Source organism: Pectinophora gossypiella, chromosome 6, assembly GCF_024362695.1.
Source record: "Pectinophora gossypiella chromosome 6, ilPecGoss1.1, whole genome shotgun sequence".
In the NCBI taxonomy this organism is placed as follows: Eukaryota; Metazoa; Arthropoda; class Insecta; order Lepidoptera; family Gelechiidae; genus Pectinophora; species Pectinophora gossypiella.
Genome location: NC_065409.1, coordinates 12,607,720 through 12,634,499, shown reverse-complemented (window position 1 = coordinate 12,634,499; position 26,780 = coordinate 12,607,720). Strand labels below are relative to the sequence as shown.

Below are 26,780 nucleotides of genomic sequence, written 5' to 3'. Positions count from 1 at the left end.
GAGTTGGTACCAATTATGTAATGAACCTGTGAATGAGCTATCCGGTAATGCAAGTAGCCCTTCCACCAGTAATGTAACCAAGCAAAGTTATGTACATGTTTATAAATCGCTAAAAAAAAGTGTAAAGTAGAGAAGAGAAGCTTCGGTTTACCCTAATGTCGGCTTCGATAGACAACTGGGATCTGTCAAAAATCAATGTTCAATCTAATTTACATACAGATATTTAAAGCCGTATTTACCTACTTTAGTTTTAGTTTTTTCATTAATTATTGAGATCCATTTCAACTTAAAATACGCTGATGGTATTCTAGTAACCGTCTATACGATCACGTAATTGTGTGTGCATTGAAGGGTTTATTATTATTTCATAATAATAATAAATAAATAAATACATTTTATATATTTCTGTCGTTATCGTATTTCGGAAATACGACGTGTTTTTCCTCAAACATCAATTCAAGCCTGTCATAACATTTATTTATAAACAGCGTGTAGGCATGTTTTCCACTGCTAAACACAGGCTATCAATGTACCGGATACTCCACCCCCGAATGTACCAATTACACAAAAAGCGCATTAACCTCGTATGGCCCGTATTTCCAGAATTTGAATTTGTATTTTGAAAGGCCTTACGAACTTAAGGCAACTTCACAAATAGTAAACCTTTCTTTTCATTTCTCTATATTTCGGCCTTATACCATCATTATACGATCCTAACGATCCGATTACTCTAGCTATAGAAACGGCCAATCAGCTCGCGACAGCAAACACTTCAAGACCCCGATACCGACTCTGCCGGCGTGGTAGACAATTTCTCTCATTCGGCGTTTACCGCTATCGACCCGCTCGTCGCTAGTCTTTCAAATATGATCCCCTCAGACGTCGCTCTGAGCCGAGGTTCTTAAATTTTGTACCGGGTGAAAGCCCTTAGCGCTCCCCATTTGTCCGCCCAAGTAGTTAATGCCATCTGCGACAAATCTACAATAAGTCATGTCAAAAAAGGCCTTATATCATCGAGGCCCTTACGATACATTTTCAATATCAAAAGAAATAGCGATTAAGGAGTGCTTCACATTTATTTCTGAGTAAAAGAAACGAACAAGCAAGCCTGAGTGATGACTTTAATATTCCATTCGCGTGGCGATGGCGACGGCATACTAATTTCACAGCTCCCTGGCTTCGGGAAACGAGTACAGAGCTGTATAGCTATTTCTTCTACATCCCTATACTTGCAATATAGTCATTGTTCTGTTTGCTTATTAGGTACAAAGTGCCGTTTAGTACAATCATCATTTGATGACAATTTCAACATAAAAATACCTTTTAAAAAAAGGTTATAAAAATATAAATTCTTTACTTTTTTAAATTTTTATATTCATCATCTATCTCTTTTTGTTGGACGTGTTTGTAACCTACTAAAATTAAATTATATGTGAAGTGGCAAAACAATCAGCGTTTCTTTAATACAGTCTACGAGTGGTGAAATAATCAATCCACACACATTTTAACATCATTAGCTTAAGAAAACTACGCTCTTTTCGGTGTAGCATTCTCCATTCTTGTCTATCCAAGGCCAATTATTTGACTTCTTTATAAGACACGACGTTTGCTTTCTCTTTAATTTGTTGTCCTGCGTCTCTTTGCTTCTATCTTCCTTTCTATGATGGTTTTAATCTTTAAGTTAGTACAATAAACGATTTTGGTATAAATTAGCTTATACATCGTCTTTGCCCAGCGGAAGATATGACTGGATTAAAACAATCAAGCGTTTAGCGTTTTATTGATATTTCATTATGTCTCTAGTCAATCGATTTCTGAATGATAATATATAATTGAATTATAGCTGAATAAATTATTAATTTACGGCTATAAATACAAACACCTAGGTACGTAAGCCTATTTCCTTTTTCGATATAATATTACGCCTATTTCCTGTCGGGGTAGTCAGATACTAGAATTCCGTTTAATACGATCCTATCACACCACATTCGCCTCTTCCACTCTCATCAAAGACTTAACCACTAGAGTACTTTTTTTTTGACGTGACTTAATCGGACAAATGGAGAGCGCTGAGGGCTCTCACCCGCCTGAGGGTGCCCAGTAGGGCACGAACCTCGGCTCAGGGCATCGTCTGAGAGGAAGAATATTTGAAAGAATTAATCGACCCTATTAGTTCGATAGCGATAACTGCTGAATGAGGGAAATCGTCGACCGCCGAAGGGGTCGGTATCGGGGTTCTGAAGTGTTTGGTGTCGCGAGCTGATATGCCGGCAAAGGGCTTAGAGTACTTACTATTTACTTGGTCTTTCGTTAAAATCATTCTGGATCAGAAACAAACATAAAAAGATCAAATAAGAATAATATTTTATTTACTAATATCATGTCAGCTCAACATAACTCCGCCTCTGATACAAATCGAATAGATTTGTAATTTCCTTGTATTGGCCTTGAGTTCGCATTCGGTCGATTAAGAAAATGAAATAAAGTGAAATCGAACATCGAAATGAATTATGAAATCGAATCTTACAAAATTACACAACTACCCTATATATAGCTTTAAAGGTAAATAGCTTTAAAGGTTCAATGTTAAGATATAGGGTGGATGTATAATTCTTTAAAATCCGAATTCGAATTGTAACGAACCCAGTGCACTTCACTAGTCCTAACACAGCAAATCGTAGGAAAATATCGGAAATTGGATAAACTTCAAAATTGGAAACTTGTAAATTATTTGTAAAGTTGGACCGGTGACAAAATTCCCTGGCGTTTCCTACCGATAGAAAATGCTTCCTTTGGCAAATTCGCATTTTGAAATTGATCTTGCTAACTAAAATGATTTCTATCTTATTGGCAATGGCAAAAGGTACAAATCAGTTTCACCAAAAAATACTCCGGCGACGATTCGGTGAACAAATTAAAAGTTCGATTTTCGAATTTTGAATGATAGTTTTCCAGTAGGTATTAAAATCGTTCAAATACTATGTTCTAGGGCAAGTCATTAAAATATTGCTGCACTCAAAAAGCGGCTTGCGATAGAAATGCTGATGATGTCTGACGACGACTGCTTCAACCGACGTTCATGTGCTGACATGTGGCTTATATAACCAATCTTGTTGAAAAATCCTCGCACATATCGGGCATGTGAGCGCACAATTTAAATAAGTGTAATTGATTGCCGTAGGTGGTCTAAGAGCTAAAGCCAAAGCTCTAAGCGTCGCTGAAGTTAGTGAGATAGAAATAGTTATTAATCCAATAAATATATAAAAAATAAAAAAATCGCAACTTTATCCGTATAAAAGAGGCCCGGCCCGTAGCCACTTTTCAGAATCAAATTGTAACATGAACTTCATAAAAGTTTATTAAAATTTAATGTTTGAAATTCAAGTATCTACAAGGTCTCGCGTTGTTAAACAAGTTAGATACTTAGTTTATCAAAGAAGGCTTGACACTAAACCACATTAAACTACGTAAATTACTTACCAGGAATTGGGTGGCAAGATGAATCCTGTGTAAATTTAAATTAGCTTAATGAATGCTTTACATTGGAATGGGATCGTTGCGTTGCGGTTGGAGCGGCACGGAGTAAGGATGAACGGTCGTAATTGCTATTCGTAATACGAGTAGGTACTAAGTTTCGATTTCGTGGCCCAGTTACATTTATTTTAGAAGGTGGACTTTTCAGGCTTGAATCACCTGATTGTCCGAAAAAGTAAGATGACCGTGCTTCAGAGGGCACGGTAAGCCGTTGGTCCCGGCTATTAGCCGTAAAAACACCTCCACCGACCCGCATTGTACAGGGTGGTGGAGTATGCTCCATACCCCCTCCTGTTGATTGAGGAGAGACCTGTGCCCAGCAGTGGGACGTATATAGGCTGTTTATCTATGTTTGTAATATTATGTAGAAGGTAGATAATTATGTTACTACATACGTACATAAACTCACGCCTCTTTCCCACAGGGCTAAGCAGACTATTGAGTTCAATTTGCTTCGATCCTGACATACTTCTCTTACTTCCCCACATTCATCGATCGTTTCATACACGCACGCCGTTTCAGAGTAGATCGTACTGAATTCCAATTTGGCCAATGTACGTCCTTCTAGGTCTTCCTCTGCCAACCCAACCACCAATAATATTAATGATATTTATATTATTTATACTTATTAAACAGTTCGCCAACGAGAATATAAACCACTACGTCATGTCAAACCAAACAACCAGTTACAATACATATAAGCAAAGAATATAATGACAGGTGGTAGTAAAAGAACGTGTATTTCAAAAATGAAAAAAATACGATACAAAAACACACTAATTACCTATTCAAAAAAAGTTTTTTTTTTCTTTTTTGCTAGGTTGTTATTATATTCCATTATCTCAGCTGCCGCAATCGAAATTCAAATAATTTCTGGCTGCGAATGTACACCGCCGCGGTTACGATTTATTTATTTTTTAAACTATTGTATTCTACGAGTTACAGCTCTGTGGTTGCAAGCTTTCTTTGAAATCACTTGACATATTTACTACAATTTATATACAAAGTTGTCTAGTACCTACTGTAAAAATATTACCAAGCCAAATGGTAAAACTATCTGAAGCATATCTCAAAAAGTCACACAAAACTAAAAAAAGTAAAATTACGTATATCGTAAGTATACCTATATCATTCTTATGACACTTTTACGCCTGCATTATGCATAATTTCTATAGGATTTTGCAAATACCATTTAAATCCACTTGCTACAGTCTTTGTACTTAAAAAAAAAAAAAAAATATACGGTCGAATTGAGAACCTCCTCCTTTTTTGAAGTCGGTAAAAATGTATCATCGCTAGTTGAACCGAAATTATCTACACGAGACGGTGTTTCAATGGTCCGTGAAAATCGATACTCTATGTTCAAGAAAATTGCAGATCCAGGGATCTTAATAGACAGATTGGAACTTGAAACCCGTGAACCTAACCTAACCTAACCTAACGTTTTTGAAGAAAACACTGACAAACTGATTTTCTTGTAAAAGTGATCGAGGATAGGCCCTGCCCTTGCACTTCGCTTTGGTCGTATTGGGGGTACTCCCATGACCCCAGATAACAAACTAGGTCCGTATTAAGTAATATGGTTGTGAATGATAGAGATGGAGGAAGGCCTAGGCGTACATACAGTGATCACAAGTCACATCAGGTTAGTGATTGTTTAGAATATATGAATGCATGGGGAGGATCTCGGTGGCGCAGCGGTTAACGCGCTCGGTCTGCGATTGTTGAAGTAAAGCAACTTTCGCAAAGGCCGGTCATAGGATGGTTGACCACAAAAAAGTTTTCATCTCGAGCTCATCCGTGCTTCGGAAGGCACGTTAGCCGTTGGTCCCGGCTGCATTAGCAGTCGTTAATAACCATCAATCCGCACTGGGCCCGCGTGATGGTTTAAGGCCCGATCTCCCTATCCATCCATAGGGAAGGCCCGTGCCCCAGCAGTGGGGACGTTAATGGGCTGATGATGATGATGATGAATGCATGGGATTAACTGTCTGAGAACTGACATTAGGCAGCTAAATTACTCAATCTGTATAACAATATTTTGGTTTTAAAAAAAAAGTCTACGGCCCTGTGCCGAGGTTTTTCCTTGCAGCTTCTTTTCCCCGGCTGTACAGGTTGTGAGAAGTTGCAGTACTTTTAGGCGGATGACACGTTCGTTATGTAAAAATTGACGATTCAAAGTGTAACTATGTTACCTACTGAATAAAGATATTTTTGAATTTGAATTTGAACATTCAGGAGTATCTAGACCAGCAAGTTAGTTTGAAGATTTTGATGAGAGGGGAGTTAGCAGGAGTACCTAACTTGTAAGTGGAATTCTGTGGTCTCTGCCTACCTTAACGGGAAACACGTTGTGTGTGAACTTATTTATGTGTGTGTGTGTATGTTACCCTAATCTACTCTACTCTGGGCGCCATCCCACTCGCGTCAGACAGAGTACTGCAGGGCGGAAGGCAAGAGGGAAACCACTGCTCTATTTTTCCCTAAAAAGTAGCATGGAGAATGCTACGCCGACAAGAGCGTGGCTCTTAAATTAGTGATGTGTTACCCTAACCGGGAAGACTTAACTGTGAAAGGCATACTTACAATACAAGAAATAAACATAAAATTGCTATTCAAAATTCTAGATTAAGTAAATTAAATTCATCTTTTTTGGGGTTATGTATACGTTTTTACAATAAAATACCAGATAATATTTTAAATTTGTCAGAAAATAAATTTAAAGCTCACGTGAAGCTTACTTTATGTAAAAAAGCTTATTATAAGATTAATGACTACCTAAATGATAAAAATGTCTGGTATTAAATGTGTTCCTCTAGTTATTAAATAACTTGTAATGTATATCCTCATTGGTTATTAAAAGATGTGTTGCTGTTGCAGTTTCTTGTCATTTCTTCTCCTCAGCCATAACACCTTGCGAAATGACGTAAATTCAAAAATGTTACATTCACCTTCAACAAGTTTATCCATGATAATTACGTTGAATAAATGATTCTGATTTCTGATTTCTGAAATAGCGCAAAGGAAGCCATTTTGATATAGCATATCATAAATGAAATAAAATATTACAAGAAGCCTTCTGGCACACTACTTTCATACGCAAGAAACTTCGCAACACGTGTAAATAAGTACACGGTAGGTACCTAACTATACTGTAGGTATTTTGTATGCTCGTTTGCTGCAAGTTCCGTTATTCACGGCAACGTGTAACATGCATTTGTTCTCTCGTCAAAGTAATTCAGTAATAGTACTTGGTACTGCAGACATCAACTTAATTTTAAATTAGTTAGCTACTAGCTTCATCTCTGTTTTGCATCCGACATAAGTGAAGGACGGCAGTATTTTTAGCTGTATGACTACATCTCGGATAAGACTTTGTATCTTACATGACTACTGACTGACTGACTGATTGACTGGCTAGCTTAATCCCTGTTTTGCATTCGACGTAGGTAAGTGAAAGACGGCAGTATTTTTAGAGCTGTCGGGAAAAAATAAAGAAGTCTGCCAGAATCGCGGCATCAATATTAATGAAATGCTCTTTACCGATGCTTTATCTCATTATGTCTTTTTTACCGGATGTGAGCCCTCAACGCATCTCATAGTGTGGTACTATAATATCGGAACAAGTATTGGCAGCCGTTACTTTACAGTAAGTACTAAGTATTTACATAACATAAACAGCCTCTATACGTCCCACTGCTGGGCACAGGCCTCCCCTCAATTAACCGGAGGGGGTATGAAGCATACTCCACCACGCTGCCCAGTGCGGGTTAGTAGAGATATTTGAGCAAGCAGCCCGGGAACAACGACTTAGCGTGCCTTCCGAAGCACGGAATCGACTTACTTTTCCAAACAGTCAGGTGATTCAATCCTATAATGTCCAAACAAAAGACAGCCTCTCATATTGATTTCGACAATGTTCCCATCGGGAATCGAACCCGGACAACTAAAGTACTTAGTAATAAAAAACCTAATTATATTGAGGTGTATGACTAACCTCAACAACCCTCGGAGGTTACTATACTAACATACAACTTAATATTTTATTTTTGTAGACTACATAAACATTACTACATTATTACATTAATTATGAGTCCTTGAATAAAGACTTTAATTATTATCTATTTATTTATTTATTACATACATAAACAGCTTATAGTATACAGGTTGTTAGTAAGATCGTAACGAAAACTTTGAGGGATGATTCAGGCCATGATTCTGAGTTAATATCAAGTGGAATTTTCCACCTCAAAAGGATAGAATTAAAAATAATTTAAAAAACTTAAAAAAATCATGATGTTTGCGACGGAAAATTCCACTTGATATTAACTCAGAATCATGGTCTAAATCATCCCCCTTAGTATTCGTTACGATGTCACTAACACCCTGTATGTTCACTCACAAGCACAAGCCTCCCCTCAATCAACCGGACAGGTATAAGGAGCGTACTTACTCCACTATCGCTGCTCCACTGCGGATTATTTGTAAAATAAACTAGGTAGTTAGTATAAAATCTGCATTAAAACTCATCCCTTACTACAAAGTAGCTGAAAACTTCAACTATTACAAAATGCAGGGATTTTGAAGTATGAAAATATCTCTCACTTTATCTCATCTTCTCTGCTAAAGCCTTTAATCGCACGTACCTCTTTTATTTTTTACGATTATGACAGAATTAACAAAGCTGTGATAACTTTTGACTATAAGGGTACTTTAGAATTGTGTTACATGAAGTATTTATAGAATATTTTTATGCGTAATATTACCTACTTCATTGCAAATTCTGTCACTTAACACTTTATGTAGGGGACTAGAGATTGTTACAAAAGCGAACTTTTATTCTATTTTATTGAATTTTATTTTAAAATTATAACTGTTATATTACAACCATAACCATTGAGATGATACTTGTAAACGAGGCTTTATGTCGTCAGAAATAACTTTTATTCAGGTAGATAGTAGGGTAGGTTAGCCACGTTAGTAAATCAGTGATAGATTTCGACATCCAAGGCCTAATACATCATAATGGATATGATGTAATCCGTTAGAGAAATACCATATTGTATTGGCGCTTGGTTACGACGTCGGAGTTCCGTCGCTTTTCAAATACATTACAACGACTTCGCGACCTCGTGGCACTCAGTATGTAGAACGCCGCAGTTCCGATATCGCAACGGAGCTGCAACGCATCGCTTTCTTCGCTTTACCGATATCAGAACACATTTTCTTGAGCCTCTAAAACACCTAATGTAATATAAATCTAGCTTATGAGTTGGAACCTCTTGATTTTTACGATTATAGCAGATTTATAGGGCTGTAAACCTATAATGTTGAAGGCTGGCTTTGCTGACTGAAGGTCGTAACTTAGACCGGCATTATAGCTCTTATCTGATTCCCTTTGTACCCAGTGTTCATTACTTAGTAAAGTTAAGTACCTTAGACAACTTACTACTAGCTAGAGACTAATATTTTTCTAAGCGTTGCATCATACTTTCTTTCTTTCTTTCTTTATTAAAATGATAAGTGAAGAACTTTTTGTAGATTTAAAGCAAAGTGGCTTTATCAGTGTTTCTTTTTATCTGATGACAACATATAACCTAAGTCTTAGGACACATAAATTGTAGTGTTAAGGATCGAATCCCGGTTGGGGCTCCATGCCACTGAATCCGACTTTATGAGTTTGAATTCATATTCGGATTATAGATAACATATAGTCACAGTAACAGGTAACAGTGTCTGGTAACAGGTAGTCGTTACATGAGCCATGTCAGGGGCCTTTGGCGGCTCAATAGTAACCCTGACACCAGGATTGACGAGGTTGGTACTCCACCTTACAACCCACACGATAGAAGAAGAGAAGACAGATCATATCATGTGGTTTCCGAGATTAGTGCCCGGTTAAAGGCAATAGGCTCGCCCGTTACATGCCACTTAAACATAGCTGACTAGGAGTGGGTGTGTATATATAAAACACCTCTGCCGACCTCTTCGGGGATTAAGGCGTGACGCTTTGTTATGTTGCGTTGTTATAAGTCACGGAACATTTAAACAGTTTCCTCGTCTCTTGCACAAAACACAGATAGGTAATAGGCTAGTTTCCAACTAGTCAAATCAGTTCATCATCATCAATTTAAGAGCCACGCTCTTGTTGATGCAGCATTTTCCAAGCTACTTTATAGTCAAATCTATAAATAAATAAAAAAAATATTGTTTATTGTCATAGAAAAAGATCGACACAACATTGGGTACTACAGCTAGGACACACAAATGCTACAGAAGTATAACCCTGCTACCTGAACTAGGAGACCTGTATCTCAGGAAGCAGTGTTCAGCAATTACATCTTTTATAACATCGGTTTAGGCAGACCATTGTTAAACTGAATTTATTTGACAATAAACTGTGCTTAAATAAGAACAAATAAACATGCATTTTGTATGTTAATTGGGTTTGTGTGTATGTGTATGTGTATATATTAGTGTGTGTGTGTGTTTGTGTGTAACTGTGTGAGTGTTTGCGTTAGCCATACGAACTTACTACACTTAACAAAATTACATTTTACTAAACGTCAAAACACGAAATTACTATGGAATTTGTATGAAAAAGCAACCTGTGACGTCAAGGAAAAACGGGACAAAATGTCGCATTTATTCGTACCCAATATATTTTTTTAAGTTGTTATTAATACTTAAGTATATTATACATATAAACCCCACCAACCATCTCCACCAACCCGCAGTGGAGCAGCGTGGTGGAGTATGCTCCATACCCCCTCTGGTTGATTGAGGGGAGGCCTGTGCCCAGCAGTGGGACGTATATAGGCTGTTTATGTAAGACTGTATCGACTGAAACTGTTTGGTGCGCTCGTTAAATTCATAACAGGGATGCTAGTTTTTTGACGTGACTTGCTGTTTCGTGTCAGAGAACCTGCACTTGATTGGACATATGAAGCGCGTCGTAAGCTTCACCTAGGCTACCGAAATATTGGAAATCCAGAACTGTAACCGGATCTGATAAAAAGTTCTTCACGGAGAAACTAGAGAGAATTTTGCTCTTACCTCACCCCGGAGACTCCACTCACCAAAACAAAAAAAAAATCCGTGTGTCGCCTAACACGTAAGCGCGAACAAGATTAGCATAACAGGATTTAGTCTAGTTCCTATCCGTTACCTAGATGGCGTACGTAATAATAATAGTAATGTAATGTAATGTAATGTGTGTAATATAATGTATATATGTAATGTAATATTTCTTTCTTTCTATAACAGATTCAGTCTTCTTATCGTGTGGGTTAAGAGGTGGATGACCAACCTCATCAATACTGGTGACAGGATTATTATTGGGCCGCCAAAGGCCCCTGACGTAGATTCAGTGCAAAACGTAAATAAATTAGTCTTTTTCTCATTTATCATTTCTCAGAGGCTTCATTTTATTTGTGCCACATGTTTTTTTCTTTAAATCATACAAAACTATTGACTAAGTTTCTGTATTGTATTTACAAATAAACGTAAACAATCCTTTATAAAACATTTTTTTCTGTAGTTTCTAATAATAAGTAATAAATTGAAAATTAAAAATAGGTAGTTGTCAATAGCTTCAGACCCAGAGTAAACCTGAAGAAATAGGTACGGCTTATAATATTTTTTATTATTTGTAGGTTTTCTCTTTAAGTAGTGGCAAAAAGGTGTAGAGCTCAGTTAGCTTAGTTTATCTTATGACAAAAAATATATTTCGATCACCGATGGTGTGGCTACACCTACATACACTATTGTCGCTGAAAATTATAATGAGGATCCTAACACCCTCAAGACTAATAAAGTAAGACCCAGAGGGGGTGAGGTCGGTTTCTGATACGAATTGGTGCGGCCAGAAGACCTTTCTCTACGCAGTGTTATTCTTTATTCACACATACACATAAACAACTTATATACGTCCCACTACTGGGCACAGGCCTCCCCTTAATCAACCGGAGGGCTGGGGGGGTATTCTTTATTAAATACTATGAAATAAATAAGCCCACAACTATAGTCAGAACTTCAGAAATACATCCGTATGGTGGAGATTGCCTTGAAATTTGAAATTAAATATCTATTTGTTTATAGAAATAGCCGAAACATATCAGAAATTATGGGTTATCGAAAATATTTCACACCCATAACTTCAAAGTGTGTAAGTAAATTGTTATTGATATCCAGATCCAAAATATTACTTTCCTAACGACCTTAATTGGGTCCTAACGAAATCAATTCAGCCATAGAAGTAGTGACTATAAATAACTAAGTAACAAGCATATACACCTAGGTATAGAAGTAACTACGTCAGAAGCCTCTCGATTATATAATTATCTATTTGTGTTCTATCTCGTCACTGAATAGTATAATCATTGAATGATACTCTACGCTCCCGGGCCACGATAATACACTACACGAGTATATGACAACAATAAAATACAGTGTGTAGAACACATACTTCTCGCAGGTTATGTTTAAGTACCATGTTAGAAGGCGACCGCAATCCCGTAAACCGGGCACTAATCCTGGAAACTATGTGAGATTAATTACATAATTATGATCCAAACATGAATTCAAACTCATAAAGTCGAATTCAGTAGTTTAATACCTTAGGGACACTACGATGAAAGTGACGTTCACCGTACAGGGCTGTCACTGATTTTACATTATTTATTTACTTTTTAATTTTTAGTGTGATTTAATACGCATAAAATAGAGAGAATCAAATCCAATGTGCTAAAAGAGCCGCTGGCGAGAGGTGAGTCTAAAAATATACTGTTTATATTATACAGTTCTGCCTACCCCTTCGACAATACAGGCGTGATGGTACGTTTGTTGTCATGTCAAAATGGCGGCCTAAGGTACAACCAGCTGATTCTGTGTTTCCCTTTTTTTTTCTTTAAACTGGGATATTTTCAGGTACATAGGGACATCGGAAGTAATTAGGATTCTTTCCCTTCGTTCCTTCATCTTTTTCTTTTTTATATTTATACATTGTTTTAAGTTTACGTGGTTATTATCATAATTAAAACACATAATAACGGGTTCTTACCGCGTTTAAAGCAGGGATATGCGACTCCCGATATTTCGACACTGTTACATGTGCCATGATCACGGGATGACTGATGAGATTGGAGTGGAGTAGGTAGATCCATAATTTTCTACGGGCAGACATATCTGTCTACCCTCTTTCTTTGCCGCTTGTTTATGTATTTGATATCGGAATGTTCGGAACCGTCTGAACTCGCACAAACTCACTACAACAAACCGCACTCACTGTGTTCTCACGTTTTGTCATCACATTAGGCCATTTTAAGCTTTTTACAACACCATATTGTTTTTTTCTTATTTCACATTTTTCAATTAATCTGTATCATATACAAAAGAAGGTCCTACATCCCTCTGGCAGTACAGGATGTTTCCGAAATTGATCTGACCGGGAATCAAAGCTTTGACTTTTTCGACTGGCATAAACAGTTACTCTTCTCGTCCATATTTATTTGCTTCAAATATGCGTTGAGCATTAAAATTTTACTTTGTATTTTACAACACTCGCATGCACTCCCTCGGTGGGAAATAATACCTTCATAGGTTTAAAATACTTGCTTTCAACTACAATGATATTACAATGTTATACCTGGGCTTGTACGCAGGAATATTTAAAGGTAGCAAAATTGCGCCTTATTATTTCTAATACTCTATTTCACTCAGTATATATACACTGTAGGCTGCTTTAATTTTGTCAGAAAATAAATTTAAGGCTAAAGTACTTTATTTAAAAAAGCTTATTATATTATGTAAGATTGATGACTACCTAAATGAAAAACATGCTTGGTATTAAATGTCTTCCTCTAGTTATTAAATAACTTGTAACGTGTGTACCTACCTTGTAATGTGTGTGTGTACTAGTAGAACGTATACATACATTACAAGTTATTCAATAACTAGAATAATAAATTTAATACTAGGCATTTTTATATAATTGTTTTAAAAGGTGTGTTGCTGTTGCAGTTTCTTGTCATTTCGTCTCCTCAGCCATAACCTTGCGACGTAGATTCAAAAATGTTAAATTGACCTTCAACAAGTTTATCTATGATTATTATGTTGAATAATTAATTCTGATGGCTTTTAGGCAGATGGCAAGAGGGAAATCACTGATCTATTTTTCTCTAATTAAGTACTTAGTTTATATAGCAAATGTACATTGTTACTGGCAATAAATTTATTTTATTCTTTATTCTTCTTATTCTTTATTCTTTCTCTAAAAAGTAGCATGGAAGATGCTATACCGACAAGAGCGTGGCTCTTAAATTAGTGATTATAATGATGATTAATTTCACGCTAGCGATATTCGCAGTTTCTCTGTTGAGATATGCGTGGCGGAAGATGGCGCGTTCACGCCGCGGTATCACCGAAATACCGGCGCATACTCAATTTTGGCAGATAATAATCGCATACGCCGTGATTTCGCCGCGTTTTTTCCCACTAAGAATTGGGTAGGTACTCGGTGGTATTGTGGCTGTATAAATCGCAGCGATATCAAGACGTCCACGCCGGCGCGCCGCGTTCCGCGCTGAGAAATCGCCAACAAAAATAGCTGTTGAGAAAGATCCTACAGCTATTTTTCAACCTTCCAATCTAACTTACAGCGGCTATACATTACATTACTTAATATTATTATTGATATTATTTGATTAATTATTATACTTTCATCTAACACCTAGATAAAACTCTAAGAAGTACGTAAGAGATAACTTCTGGAATTGTTCTTTTGGTACAAAAAAGTACGTTTGTATTCTGGGTTTGAACTTTCTATCCCACTTATGCACGTGGGGGGGAGGTAAAAAACTCGCTCGGTGCGGGGCGAAGAGTGTCCCTTCTATACGTAGTGCTAGTGTGTATTCTATGGTAATGCATATATAAGTAATACATCTGAATACTCACGAATAATGTTGCGTGTCAGGTTGGCGAGTGAATACGGCGCGGAGGGGGGTGTGCCGCGGTCATGGGGCACTAGGTCATGTTCACAGAAGACTTCCGCGGGCCGCCCTGTAGACAAAACACGTGACAATCAGCAACTCGTGCAAGAAAGTTAAGGAAAAAAAATATGTTTTTAAAAACAAAATTCGTCTGCGGAAAAGCTGGGCTCTAAAAAGTATGAACAAGAAAATGATAAATATTCCTGTGAAATTCTTCCGCATAGTGATGTTTCTGTAATAGCAGTGGTCGTATGGCATGGTAAGCAAACCCTTAGGACAGCTTGGAGGACTATAACAACCGAACAATCAAGAATAGAATAGACGCTTATAGTAACACCTACTTCTTATATTTTGTACCGGCTGAGAGCCTTCAGAGCTCCCCATTTGTCCAGTCAAGTAGTTAATGCCATCTGCGGCAAATCTACAATAGGACATGTCAAAAAGACCACTATGGTATCCTAGCGAGAGAAGAGACCCTAAAATCATTCGTGCTTCTGAAGTAAGACATAAATAACCTAAATCTAACTATTTTAACATTTTTGACTTGTTGACTTGCCCGTTTTTTGCCCCAAACAATGAGCGAACAGACTAAAAGAAATAGATAACAAGAAATTCGGGGAGGGGCGTAAGAGGATAAATAGAGGAAACACACTCAAAGCACAGGTCAATTCCGTTAGCGGATAAAATCAAATCAAAGAAACATTTTGCCTTCCTTAAGGGTAACTTGACTTGTTCTGATTCGTATATTCCCTGGCCTTTGGAATTCCTTCCCTTACGTCTGGACTTATATTTAGGAAAGACTTTTTGCTGATAAGTAAGCATTTGTCCACTACCTGTTGATAAGTGAGGATGTAGTCATGGATGGGACAAGCTTACATGGAAAGTGCCTGTTCAGTCTTGCCCTCTTTAGGGAGGATGCTAGAGTTTCACGCAATTCATTGAGATAAGAACTTTTTTATTTTTTGGTTCAGAGTTCATACATCTAAAGACAAAAATGTTATTAAGGACACAATCCCACTGTCGGTTTTCACGACATGCCTTGAAGAGAAACAGGCCATAGAACCTTACATGACGCTCATATACAGGGTGTTAGTGACGTCGTAACGAAAACTTTGAGGGATGATTGAGACCATGATTCTGAGATGATATGAAGTAGAATTTTCCGTCGCAAAAGTATGGAAGAGAAAATAATAAAAAGAAAAACAAAAATTTTCATGAATTTTCCGCCGGAAAATTCCACTTGATATCAACTCAGAATCATGGTCTGAATCATCCCCCTCAGTATTTGTTACGGTGTCACTAACACCCATACCTACTTGTATGGGTACAGTATGTACTTGTGCGGGGTGTAAGTGACATCGTAACGAATACTGAGGGGGATTAAACAGCTGATTATTCTGAGTTAATATCAAGTGGAATTTTTCATCGCAAAAGTATAGAATTGAAAATAATCTAAAAAAAATCATGAATTTTGCGACGGAAAATTCCACTTGATATCAACTCAGAATCATGGTCTGAATCATCCCCCTCAGTATTCGTTACGATGTCACTTACACCCCGTATAGAGCTTGAAAGCTCTGATCTGATGATGAAAGAACAATAACCATAACTGTATTAGAACCGTTCCCCCCTTCCAACAGATACTTTATACGTGGAAGTAGTTTCATTACTAACAAAATAAAATTGTATTTTTACTTAATTCTACCACACACAAATAATTTACTAAGTATATAGCCACTGGCTATTAGCCAGTCAGTAACAGCCACTTTCCCCCAAACTCTGCATCGAGGCCAGTGTTGCCATAATTAAGTACACAAAAGCTACCGTTACATTAATTTAGTAATAATTAATATACCAACAAAAAGGCTGTAATGCGCCGTAAGGGTGTCGTGTTCCACTATAGCCTCCAGCTATAACTACAAAATGAGGGAGTGAGTTTTATTTATTGAGTTTGAATCATCTTACACTGCGTTTGTTTAGAGGAATTCTGAATAGGGAATATTTGACTAGACGAAAGATAAGTTAAACCTAGAAGTAGAAGTATGAGATGGTCTAAAATCAATATATATTTTGTTTACTTATTTTAGCCAAGGGGATTAGCAAGCTGAATTGACAATGGACTGCTCACATATGCCTAAGAACCGATAAACGTTGGGAAAGATGTGTTCTCAAGTGGAGACCGCGTCTTGGAAAACGTAGTGTAGGACGCTCTTGGACTAGATGGAGTGACGACATTTGTAAGGTGGCTCACAGCGGCTGGAGGAGAAAAACTGAGGACCTAGCTCAGTGGCGTGCCATAGGAGAGGCTTATTATAAAATAAGTAACAATGAATACGAACTTGCCCTCTTTTGTTGATGCTTTGTTGAGGCTTAGGTTAAGGTAATGTTTATAGTATTGTTAAGATTAAGACCCCTGGTGTCGTGCGACCAATAGTGCCCTAGTAGATATGGTCATTTATTATACTTAAATAACGATAAGATTTGGGAATGAGACTTTGTTTTTATTCATTCACTGTTTATTATCGTTTACACAATAACGTTAAAGTTAAGCTTTAATTTATGTCACACGTGTTATTTTGTTGGTCTGACTTTGGCCCCGTATCGCTAGTACCTGACTCTAAAATTGTAGCGATAACCTTAATCTATCTTATATTACATAATACTTACCCAAATATTGAACAAGGTCGTATTGAAGAGAATAGTAATGTCATGTTTACCTACTTACAAATAGAACACGGTTGATTGTTATATAACTTAGGTAGATTAGGTAGGTAGATAAGTATGTGAGCTGTCACATAGTCGCAAAACTCGTGATACGTATCGACACAATCACAAATAAGAAGATACAACTCTTGGGATTGGTGTCTAAGTTTATCTTGTGGCAGTTAAAAGTTGACTACAACCCTCACTATCTCATATACCCCGGGTTACTGTTGTACCACGAAAGGTTAAATCTTTTCCATAGGTTATATTAAAATTTTGCCGTTTTGAGAAATTGCCGTTAAGCGAGTTTACCCTTCTGCGAAGTTGCCCATTAGCGAACATAGGAACCCAATGACCAGCGTAGGTTAATGTTAGATACCGGGGATGAATAGTTGATCGTATTTTGTTTTTTGTTTACTACCAGTTCAGTACAGAGTAGTATGCAGGACGGAAGGGGCAAGCCACAGGGACTGTAACCTGGAACCTGACAGAGGGCAGCACTAACTCTCAGTACTATTCAGAGGCGGAGGAGAGGAATTCTAGTATGGCTTTGTAATAGACTACTCTGGGCGCCATCCCACTTGCGTCAGACAGAGTACTGCGGGGCGGAAGGCAAGAGGGAAACTACTACCCTATTTTTCCCTAAAAAATAGGATGGAAAATGCTGCACCGACAAGAGCGTGGCTCTTAAATTGATGATGATGACTAGTTCAGTAGAATCAGAGGCTATCGTGGTGAGAAGAACAATCTGCTTGGTGAACACCAAGCAGTTTGCGAACGCAAATTGTTCATTAATTACACCTTGGTTGGTACCAATTAACTTTTTTATGTCCCATTAACTTTTTTAACAAATTGAACTGTAAGCTTTACTAAATGTCAAATATGTCAGATTTGTGATTGTGTCGATACGTATCACGAGTCTTACCTTGCGACTATGTGACAGCTCACATACCTATCTACTTACCTTACCTATCTAAGTTATATAACAATCAACCGAGTTCTATTTGTAAGTATGTAAACATTACATTACTATTCTCTTCACATGGTTCTGTAGCGGGTACATGATAATGCTCACTGTACATACAATCATATAAACGATAACCGGGGGGACTACAATAAGCTGAGAAAGAGATAGGAAAACAGTGCAAAAATATGATCATAATAAATGATCATTTCGACAAACATCCGTCTTGCTTTTTGTAATTGTTTTAGTGGAAATCTTATGTGATGTTGTTGTCTTTTTTGTGTGTGTAGCGTCCTTTTATAATAAACTATTTCTATTCTATTCTAAAAACAAGGGAGGGGTATAGTCATAAGTAACATCATGTACCCACTTTAGATCCGTGTCGCACTATCATATTTGACATTTAATGAGCCTTATGGTTTAATATGTCAAAAGTTAATGTGACATGGTTTCAAAGTCATTGGTTCCTATATTAGTATTCGTGACCGTACAGGAGAAAAGATTGCAAAATACACGAAGAAAAATAAAGAATATTAAAGTACACATTTCTTTGAAATACAAAACAGCATTACCTCAGACAGCTAAAGGACACGCCCCGCTCTTTAAAACTTCTAATCCAAAAACTGTATCCTAGTTATAACACGAAAGAAATACTGTCTATCAAAGCAGAGTACATTTCTACACAAAACCTTAGATCTCCTTTTAAATTGAGAATTTCACTTAATTCTTTCACGAATCACATAACACTGCGCTGGTGTCGCATTATTTAATGTTTTTATTATTTAGTTGCGCGAGACGCTTTGTTTTAGCGCGGATACGGTTATGCGCAGCACTGAGTGTCCAGGCCCCTTCGGTTGATCATCTATTATCGTTTGATGGGTGACCTCCTGTCTTGTCATTGTGCGCGCACGCCGCCCCGCCCGCCGCTATTGCTCCCGACACTACATCGGTGACCACTCATGCGACCAAGTCGGTGAACTCGAAGATTTTTTATTCGTTTTCGGTATTTGTCAAAGTGATTTTTGATCTGAGGGTTACAAAGCCCACACCGAAGCAATTCATCTAAGAAAGCAATATTTGCTATTTGACATTTTGTTGACTTACTTTTATATGAGTACTTATATAAATGTCGAATTGAGAAGCCGTGGTAGCCCAGTTGGTAGAACGCTTGCCTCTCATTTTGAGGTCGCAGGTTCGAATCCAGCACAGGCTTAGGCCTAGTTTAGACCAGTGACTGTCAAATTTATCGATTTCATGTTTGGATCATAAATGATTATCACGTGCTCCGCGGTGAAGGAAAACATCGCGAGGAAACCTACATTCCCGACAAATGCATTTTTGAAGGTATGTGACCTAACCTGTATCCGGCTGGTTTTCCCTGCACAGTTTGAAAAGTCAGATAGGCAGTCTTCTGTAAAAAACCAAATCTGTCAAACCTTCAGGTCAGGTAAGCGGACCCTGTGAAAAGCGGGATAAGGATAGGGAGATGATGATGATGACATTATAGCTTGATGATGGCATTAAAAGAATTGTCTCAATGTAGCCTTTTTAACTGCTCTGGTTTTTATTGTCACGTTTAAAGTTCCCACATTTGAGATCGGATACAACGAAATTACGATCAAAATATCCTCGTTTCGTGGAAAATGCCGTTTGAATTTCGTACATAAACTGCCTATATACGTCCCACTGCTGGGCACAGGCCTGCCCTCAATCAACCGGAGGGGGTATGGAGCATACTCCACCACGCTGCTCCACTGCGGGTTGGTGGAGGGGTTTTTACGGCTAATAGCCGGGACCAACGGCTTAACGTGCCCTCCGAAGCACGGAATCATCTTACTTTTTCGGACAATCAGACGATCGTAATTTCGTACACCACACGTAAATATTTGAATAAGTAAGTACTTGCAAAATCACTTACCTTTATTTATTTCATCATTATTTTGCTACAAACATATTTTTAAATTGCTATCCTTTACGTTGTTTTATTTTCACTTCACAGCGATAACAATTAATGAGAGTGATTGACAACGTTATTTACTATAACAAAAGTTTCCGGTTGTAACAATTTTTCTAGAGATTTTCAATCAGGGACTTTCCAATCGACGTTACCCAAACACACGATAGATGGCGCTGTTCAATTTTAACATGATAATTACCTATTTTCTGGGGAACATAATTATTTAAAAATGTAATGTAATGGCAGAAACAAATATAAAACCAATTGTTACTTGATATTTGGATCACATTAGAATGATGTTGCTACCTATATTGCTTCTCTTTATTTTGACGCTGTTCACTTTTAACATGATAATTACTCATTTTCGGGGGAACATAATTATTTAAAAATGTAATGTAATGGCAGAAACATACATAAAACCAATTGTTACTTGATATTTGGATCACATTATGTATAGAATGATGTTGCTACCTATATTGCTTCTCTTTATTTTGATCAGAATAATAATGGGAGGAAGTTGTAATTGTACTTGGGTGTAATAAAAAGGGTCGTTTATACCCAAAAACAAAGATATCTATGAAATTAGAAGTTTAAACGTAGAAGAAACTTAACAACGCCATCTATCGTGTTTTTGGGATACGCCGATTGGAAAGTCCCTCGTTAGTTAAAGAGAGGCTCCGTTGAATTGACCTGGCATAATGTGTAGATTCAATACTGGCCATCTACAAATATAGACCATACAACCTCCTTAGCCCGAGATTTCCAGACTTAATACAAAGTGAAGTCTGTCTATAAATAAAAGCTCGAGATCAAAAGTGTTTTCTTACTTTTTTTTTTTCTTTATAACATTTTACTCTTTTCTTCCATTGTACGTGTATATGAAGTAGTTTAAATATTGATATTTATTTATTATAACCAATATTTGTATTATGTTTTTATAATTATGTAAAAGTATTTCTAAGCTGCATTATCCCGCTATATTATACATATAGTATTATTTATCTCCTATACTCAAAGGTTGCCTGATGGAGATTGCTACTTAGCAATAAGGCCTATTGTACTCTTTCTATTTCACATTTATTTGTATTTTGTATTTCCTGTGTGTGCAGTAAAGTATATTATGTTATGTTATTTATAACTAGCGTTTCAACTATTATAAATAATAGAAGAAAATTACCTACCGTAGTTACAATGATAAATTACATTTATAATCCCAGATATCTATGAATGAAACGTATTACATTTCGCTACAGTTCTCACGACTACCCGCAAATAATGCCGTCATCTATTGTGTTTTAATTCTAATGAATATTAAGCTTGTCTCCGGGTAGGTACACCTTGTGGCGTGGCTCAACCCAGAGACGAATCAGGGGTCCTTCAAGGAGTACCCACGTTAAACTTATCTCTTCTTCTATCGTGTGGGTTGTGAGGTGGATTACCAACCCCATCAAACCTGGACTGGTTTGTTTTAAAATAAAAGGGCCTCAATTAACACAAGTTTCGACGTAAACCACACGTTGAAAATAAAATTGTAGGGCCCCAAAACTTACTACACCGGGGCCCTTCTATTGTCTAGCTTCGCCACTGGCTACACCCCTCATTTCCAACCACGTTGGGAACTCCAGAGAGGACAATGCAAACATAAGCCAGGAACTAACGTTGGAAATGGAAATAATGAAGGAATATGGCATTTATAACTCTATTGTCTATATTTTGACACGGTATTGTAATTTGTTTAATATAAAATTGTACCAGCATCTGTGGTCTAGTGGTTAGAGCACTGGGCTCACGATTTCGGGTTCGATTTCCGATGGCGACACTGTCGAAAAAATCACTTTGTAAGACTGTACTGAATCACCTGGTTGTTTGAAAAAGTAAGATGATTCTTTGCTTCGGAAGGCACAGCTGTCGGTCTCGGACTACTAGTCCAAATGTCTCCACCAACCCGCAGTGGAGCATCGAGGTGGAGTATGTTTCATACCCCGTCCAGTTGAATGAGGGGAGACCTTTGCCTTTGGGACTTATTGTACTTAATTCTTCTTCTTCAACCGTGTGGGTTGTTAGGTGGATTACCAACCTCAAGAATTCTTGTATCAGGGCTATTATTGAACCGCCAACGGCCCGCGACATGGCTGATTTGACTACGTAGTAATTGTAACTAATTGTAAGGTCAACCTTAAATTAATTTGTGGTGCCATCCTTAAGGCTGCTACGTTCCTTTTTAACCAATATGATATTTCTTTGACTATCGTTTATTTGCTATTCGACACGCTTTTGTAAGTTTAGTGACGTCAGCCAGGACAGCGGGGCGCGGGGGTGCTCACCGCGAAGGGTAAAAATATTCGAATTTTGAGTTTTGCATAGTCACCTGTATAAAAAAATAACGTGTATTTTTAATTTTTAATAACTCAAAACCAAATGTTAATTACCTATTAACTTTGTTTCCGAAACCGATATCCTCCCTAATAGGCCAGGCAGTAAACTTTAACTGTTATTGCTGCTATCCGCGTATATTAAACGTGGGAGTTATTGCATTACTTCCGATATCTGACTATAAACCTGGGCGGCGAAAGAGATATTAATCATATTTAACTGTATGAATAAAAATAGGAAGTATCTACCTACTTAAATACGGGTGTAAACACAACGACGCGCTCATGTTTTTATTCAGTAAATGCCTAGGTACCAAAGAGATTTTTTTTTGTTTTGGTTTTCCCCGAAGGGCAAGGCAAAGGGAACTATGCCCATACAGCCATGTCTTATGTATTTTTTACCTTGATGATGAATAATGAAATGATGAAAGGCGATGACGATGAATGATGAAACTTAAGCCCCTACCCTCGGAGCAGACTCCTACTCCGAACCCCAAACGAATTAACTCAAAAGCCCGCATAAACTTTCGAGTTATGAAGCGGCTTGTTGGCACGAAGCGAAAATAGATAGGTACACTTTATTTATTGAATATTCCGATATAATAACACTATCGCGAATGTTTTCAGACTAACTTAATGCGACCATTAATCACAAAATACCACTTCGTATTGATTATTTAGATTATTCACTGAAGAAAGCAACCGTCCCGATTCCGTTCCGCAAAAAGTCCCTACCAAAGAGAATATTATTCACAACGTTTTTCAGTACGGTTATTTTCTGTACAGTCTGATATGATCTCTTTAGTTTTAAGAATTACAAACTTTATTCTTACAAAATTGATTGCCTTTTGCTTTTTTCTTGTTATTTTTTCTCGCAAGGTCGTCCGCCCTTGTGTTGTATTTCTTTATAATTATTATAGTACAGAGTATCAATAAATAAAGGCGGAGCTATAACAGACGGCCGGCTGCAAAACAGCTTCAAAATTGAGATGCTTTTTCTTCGGTTGGCATTACTGAAATCGAATTGCATTACAACCGCATGCAAAATTTTGTGTGCGCAATGTACACAAAATTCAGATAGCAATATTGTTTTTGAATGAAGATGAATTTCTTCGATGTGGCCGTTTTAACCCCGTGATCTTTTCATCTAAAATGAAGGTTGATATTGGTATAGAGTTCTATTGTAAAGTGCCTACTAAGTTACCGCCTGTTTCTGTTGCGAACTAAGTCTGCAAACTTCAGGCAATTTTGCACTTATGAATAAACGATTTATGCCAACATTATATTTTACTTATTAGCTTATTAACATGTTAGCTTTAACGTCGTAGACTTATTTTTTACCAAAAACGTTATTATAAAACCCTGCCACACTATTTGTAACTCCATTGCGATGTAAAAAACAGAGCGAGAACGGAACGGCAATGCCCGTGTGGGACTTCACTAAAATTGTATTTATTTCACGTGACTTAACTTAAAATACTTTCCCGAGTTTATTATTAAGTACCTAATCTTAAATGAAACAAACAAGAAACTTGCATGTGCTGTACCACTTATCGCAAGCTAACATAATACCACACATTTCTACCGACCAAGTCTGCGAAGTTTCAAACAATTTTGTACGTTACACAGCGTGAGTTTATGTAGGTATGTACTCGTGTGAACAACCTGACTAACTTTACACCTTACATCTTTTTATTTTTAATTCGCGTGTGTTTCTCTTCTCCACTGAGGACCTACACTTTGAGATTTTTAACCGACTGCGTAACACGAGATGGGTTATGTGTTTATTTTAACCGTTAAAGCGTAAGTTTGTCCGAAAAATTCCTTAGTCAAAAAACCAGTAAAATTGGAAGACTAATGTTTACGATTGACAAGAAGTTACTCTTCTAATGGGTACCTGAAAGAAATCTTTCAGAGATAAATTCGCCGATTACCGTGTAGTAAATAAGCCTCTTTTCGTTTCTTTCTTTGTGCAATAAAGAATATTTGAAATAGAAATTCGAACTTGCACCAATGAGTTATTAATTTATCTTAGGTGCAGTTTTCAGAAACACAGTTGGCTCGACCATTATAGACGGCGATACGGCCCACCACCTATCACGTTGATGTAACAGTAAGCTACGTGCGGCGTGGGTACTTAGTTACTGTTCATCTTGTGATGGATGGACTACCCCAATTGGGATATACTCGTGAGCTTGTGTGTTTTATATTATCTATATCTGAGCTGTTAGAGGTCAACGGTTAATGAGCGTAGGAGCTGTTTTCTTACAGAAGCGATTGCCAATCAGACGTTCTTCACACTTGCAACCTTTTATTTGACGTGACTTCTTGTAAATTTACCGCTACTGGCATTAACTACTTGGGCGGACAAATGAGGAGCGCTGAGGAGTCTCACCCGGTACAGAATTTAAGACAACAGACCTGGGAGTGCCCAGATGGGCGCGAACCTCGGCTCAGGGCGTCATCTGAGAGGATTACATTTGAAAGACTTCGACAACGAGAGACTTTTAACCAAACATGGAACTCACTTTAAGAAATAATCCACCTAGTACCTATAGTAGGTTTAACCCGACGCCGATTCTAAGCCCCTGCTGAAGGCTATGTCGTATAATTTTAGAGGTGAGACCTCGTATCGATCTAGCCAAGCCGGCTGAGGTCACGTATGCCAGTCCTAGGAAAATCTAAAACCGATTTCTAAGTCAGATAGTTTTTAAAGCACGTTGGAAACTTATTTGGGTTTCTTTTTACTGCCGCACTTGAATCCATTTGTTCGGCAAGTAGTTAATGCCATCTGCGGCAAACCTACAATAAGTCACGTCAAAAAAAAGCAGCACTTGAATATTGCTGTCACGCTGTACCCATGAAGACATGGTATTTTATAAACATACGTCGTGCACAAAGTTAGTTTAGTAAGTTAGTTTATCGAATCATTTGTTATTTTATTTTTGATTAGTGGATTGTTTAGTAAGATAAAACAAATGGATCCGAGTATTCTTTTCTGTATCTTTTACTTAGGAAGTTGTACTATTAATAATGTTCTTTCGTTTTTTTTATAAACAAGCCAAGAAGAAAGCCTAAGATATTTTCTTTCCGCCATATTTTATTATTTTCCACCCCATTAGGTTTACCAATGGAAACTACAACAAATAATACGTATGTATCTTTTTTTCTAATAATTTTAACACCCTTCCACTTCCATGAACAAGTAAATCGCTTCTGCACGGGTAGGTTACGAGCTGTGATATTAAATTAGATTAAAATACAATTTGTTAGAGACAGAAAAAGAAGGATTTTAAAATTAACTAAGTACTTAAAAAAAATAGTGCTGTGCTTCACTTATGATAAGCACAAAAAAATAAAGTTTTATAAAATCTCCTTGTCAGTTTTTACGAACTTATATAATCACTTTGGGTAAATCAAAATAACATCTAGAGGAAACCCACATACCCGAGAATTTCGTATGTGACCTAACCTGTATTGGGGTCGTTTTATCTTCGCAAATCAAAAGACATAACAGGCAGTTGCTTATATACAAAACCGGATCTGTCAAGTCTCCAGGTTAGGTAAACGGACCCCGGGAAAAACGGGTTAAGATCGGGGGAGGGGGAAATCATGATGAGTGTCTTTAATATACATATATTAATCACGTAGATTCTTCCAGTGATGCAACGGAATGAGAACTAACTAACCTAACCTAACCCAACAGACAATTTGACTTTGAAATATCACTTAGTTATACCTACCTTAAAAGGCTAAAAGTGCCACGCCCGTGTTTGAAAATGGCGACCTATTAAGCGGCCTGTGTTATATATATGTAGTTTAAATTATTACCTTCGCCACAGATCATTAAGAAACTTAATTACCTGTGGGGATTACGTGAGTTATATCATTTGTGCAATTTAATCATGCGATATGTCCAAAAATACACATATTTTGTGTACTTTTTACCGCTTCTTTTTTCAACTTATAGTTCAGATATTCAGATGATTTTAGCCTACAATGCCAACCAACGTTCTTACGGTCATTATTCGTTCAAACGAACGTAATAGAGTGGGTTGTTTTGTAAATTTTACTATTTGAAAAGAAAAGGTATATTTTACAACTCCATTACATCGATCATATACAATATCCCTAGTTATAAAGTAGTTAATGCCATCTGCGGCAAATCAATAAGTCACGTCAAAAAAATACTCACTTACCTATAGCCCTAGCCAATTTCACGAGTAAAATCAAAGGTAAACTTCTTAATTTAGACACGGACT

The 26,780-nt window shown here is 37.3% G+C and overlaps 1 protein-coding gene across 2 annotated transcripts in view; it reads right to left on the bottom strand.

The window, feature by feature from the left end:
* Nucleotides 1–26,780, bottom strand: part of LOC126367792 (leucine-rich repeat-containing protein let-4) — a 181,228-nt gene that overhangs the window by 23,244 nt on the left and 131,204 nt on the right. Inside the window, exons 1-2 of one of the 2 annotated variants that reach the window (XM_050011536.1) lie at nt 18,762–19,066; nt 14,488–14,592 (exon numbers count right to left, since the gene is read on the bottom strand). The gene's annotated coding sequence lies outside the window, so the exon portion shown is untranslated. Of the gene's footprint in view, nt 1–14,487; nt 14,593–18,761; nt 19,067–26,780 lie in introns of those variants that run through there. The other variant, XM_050011537.1, reaches the window with a different exon arrangement.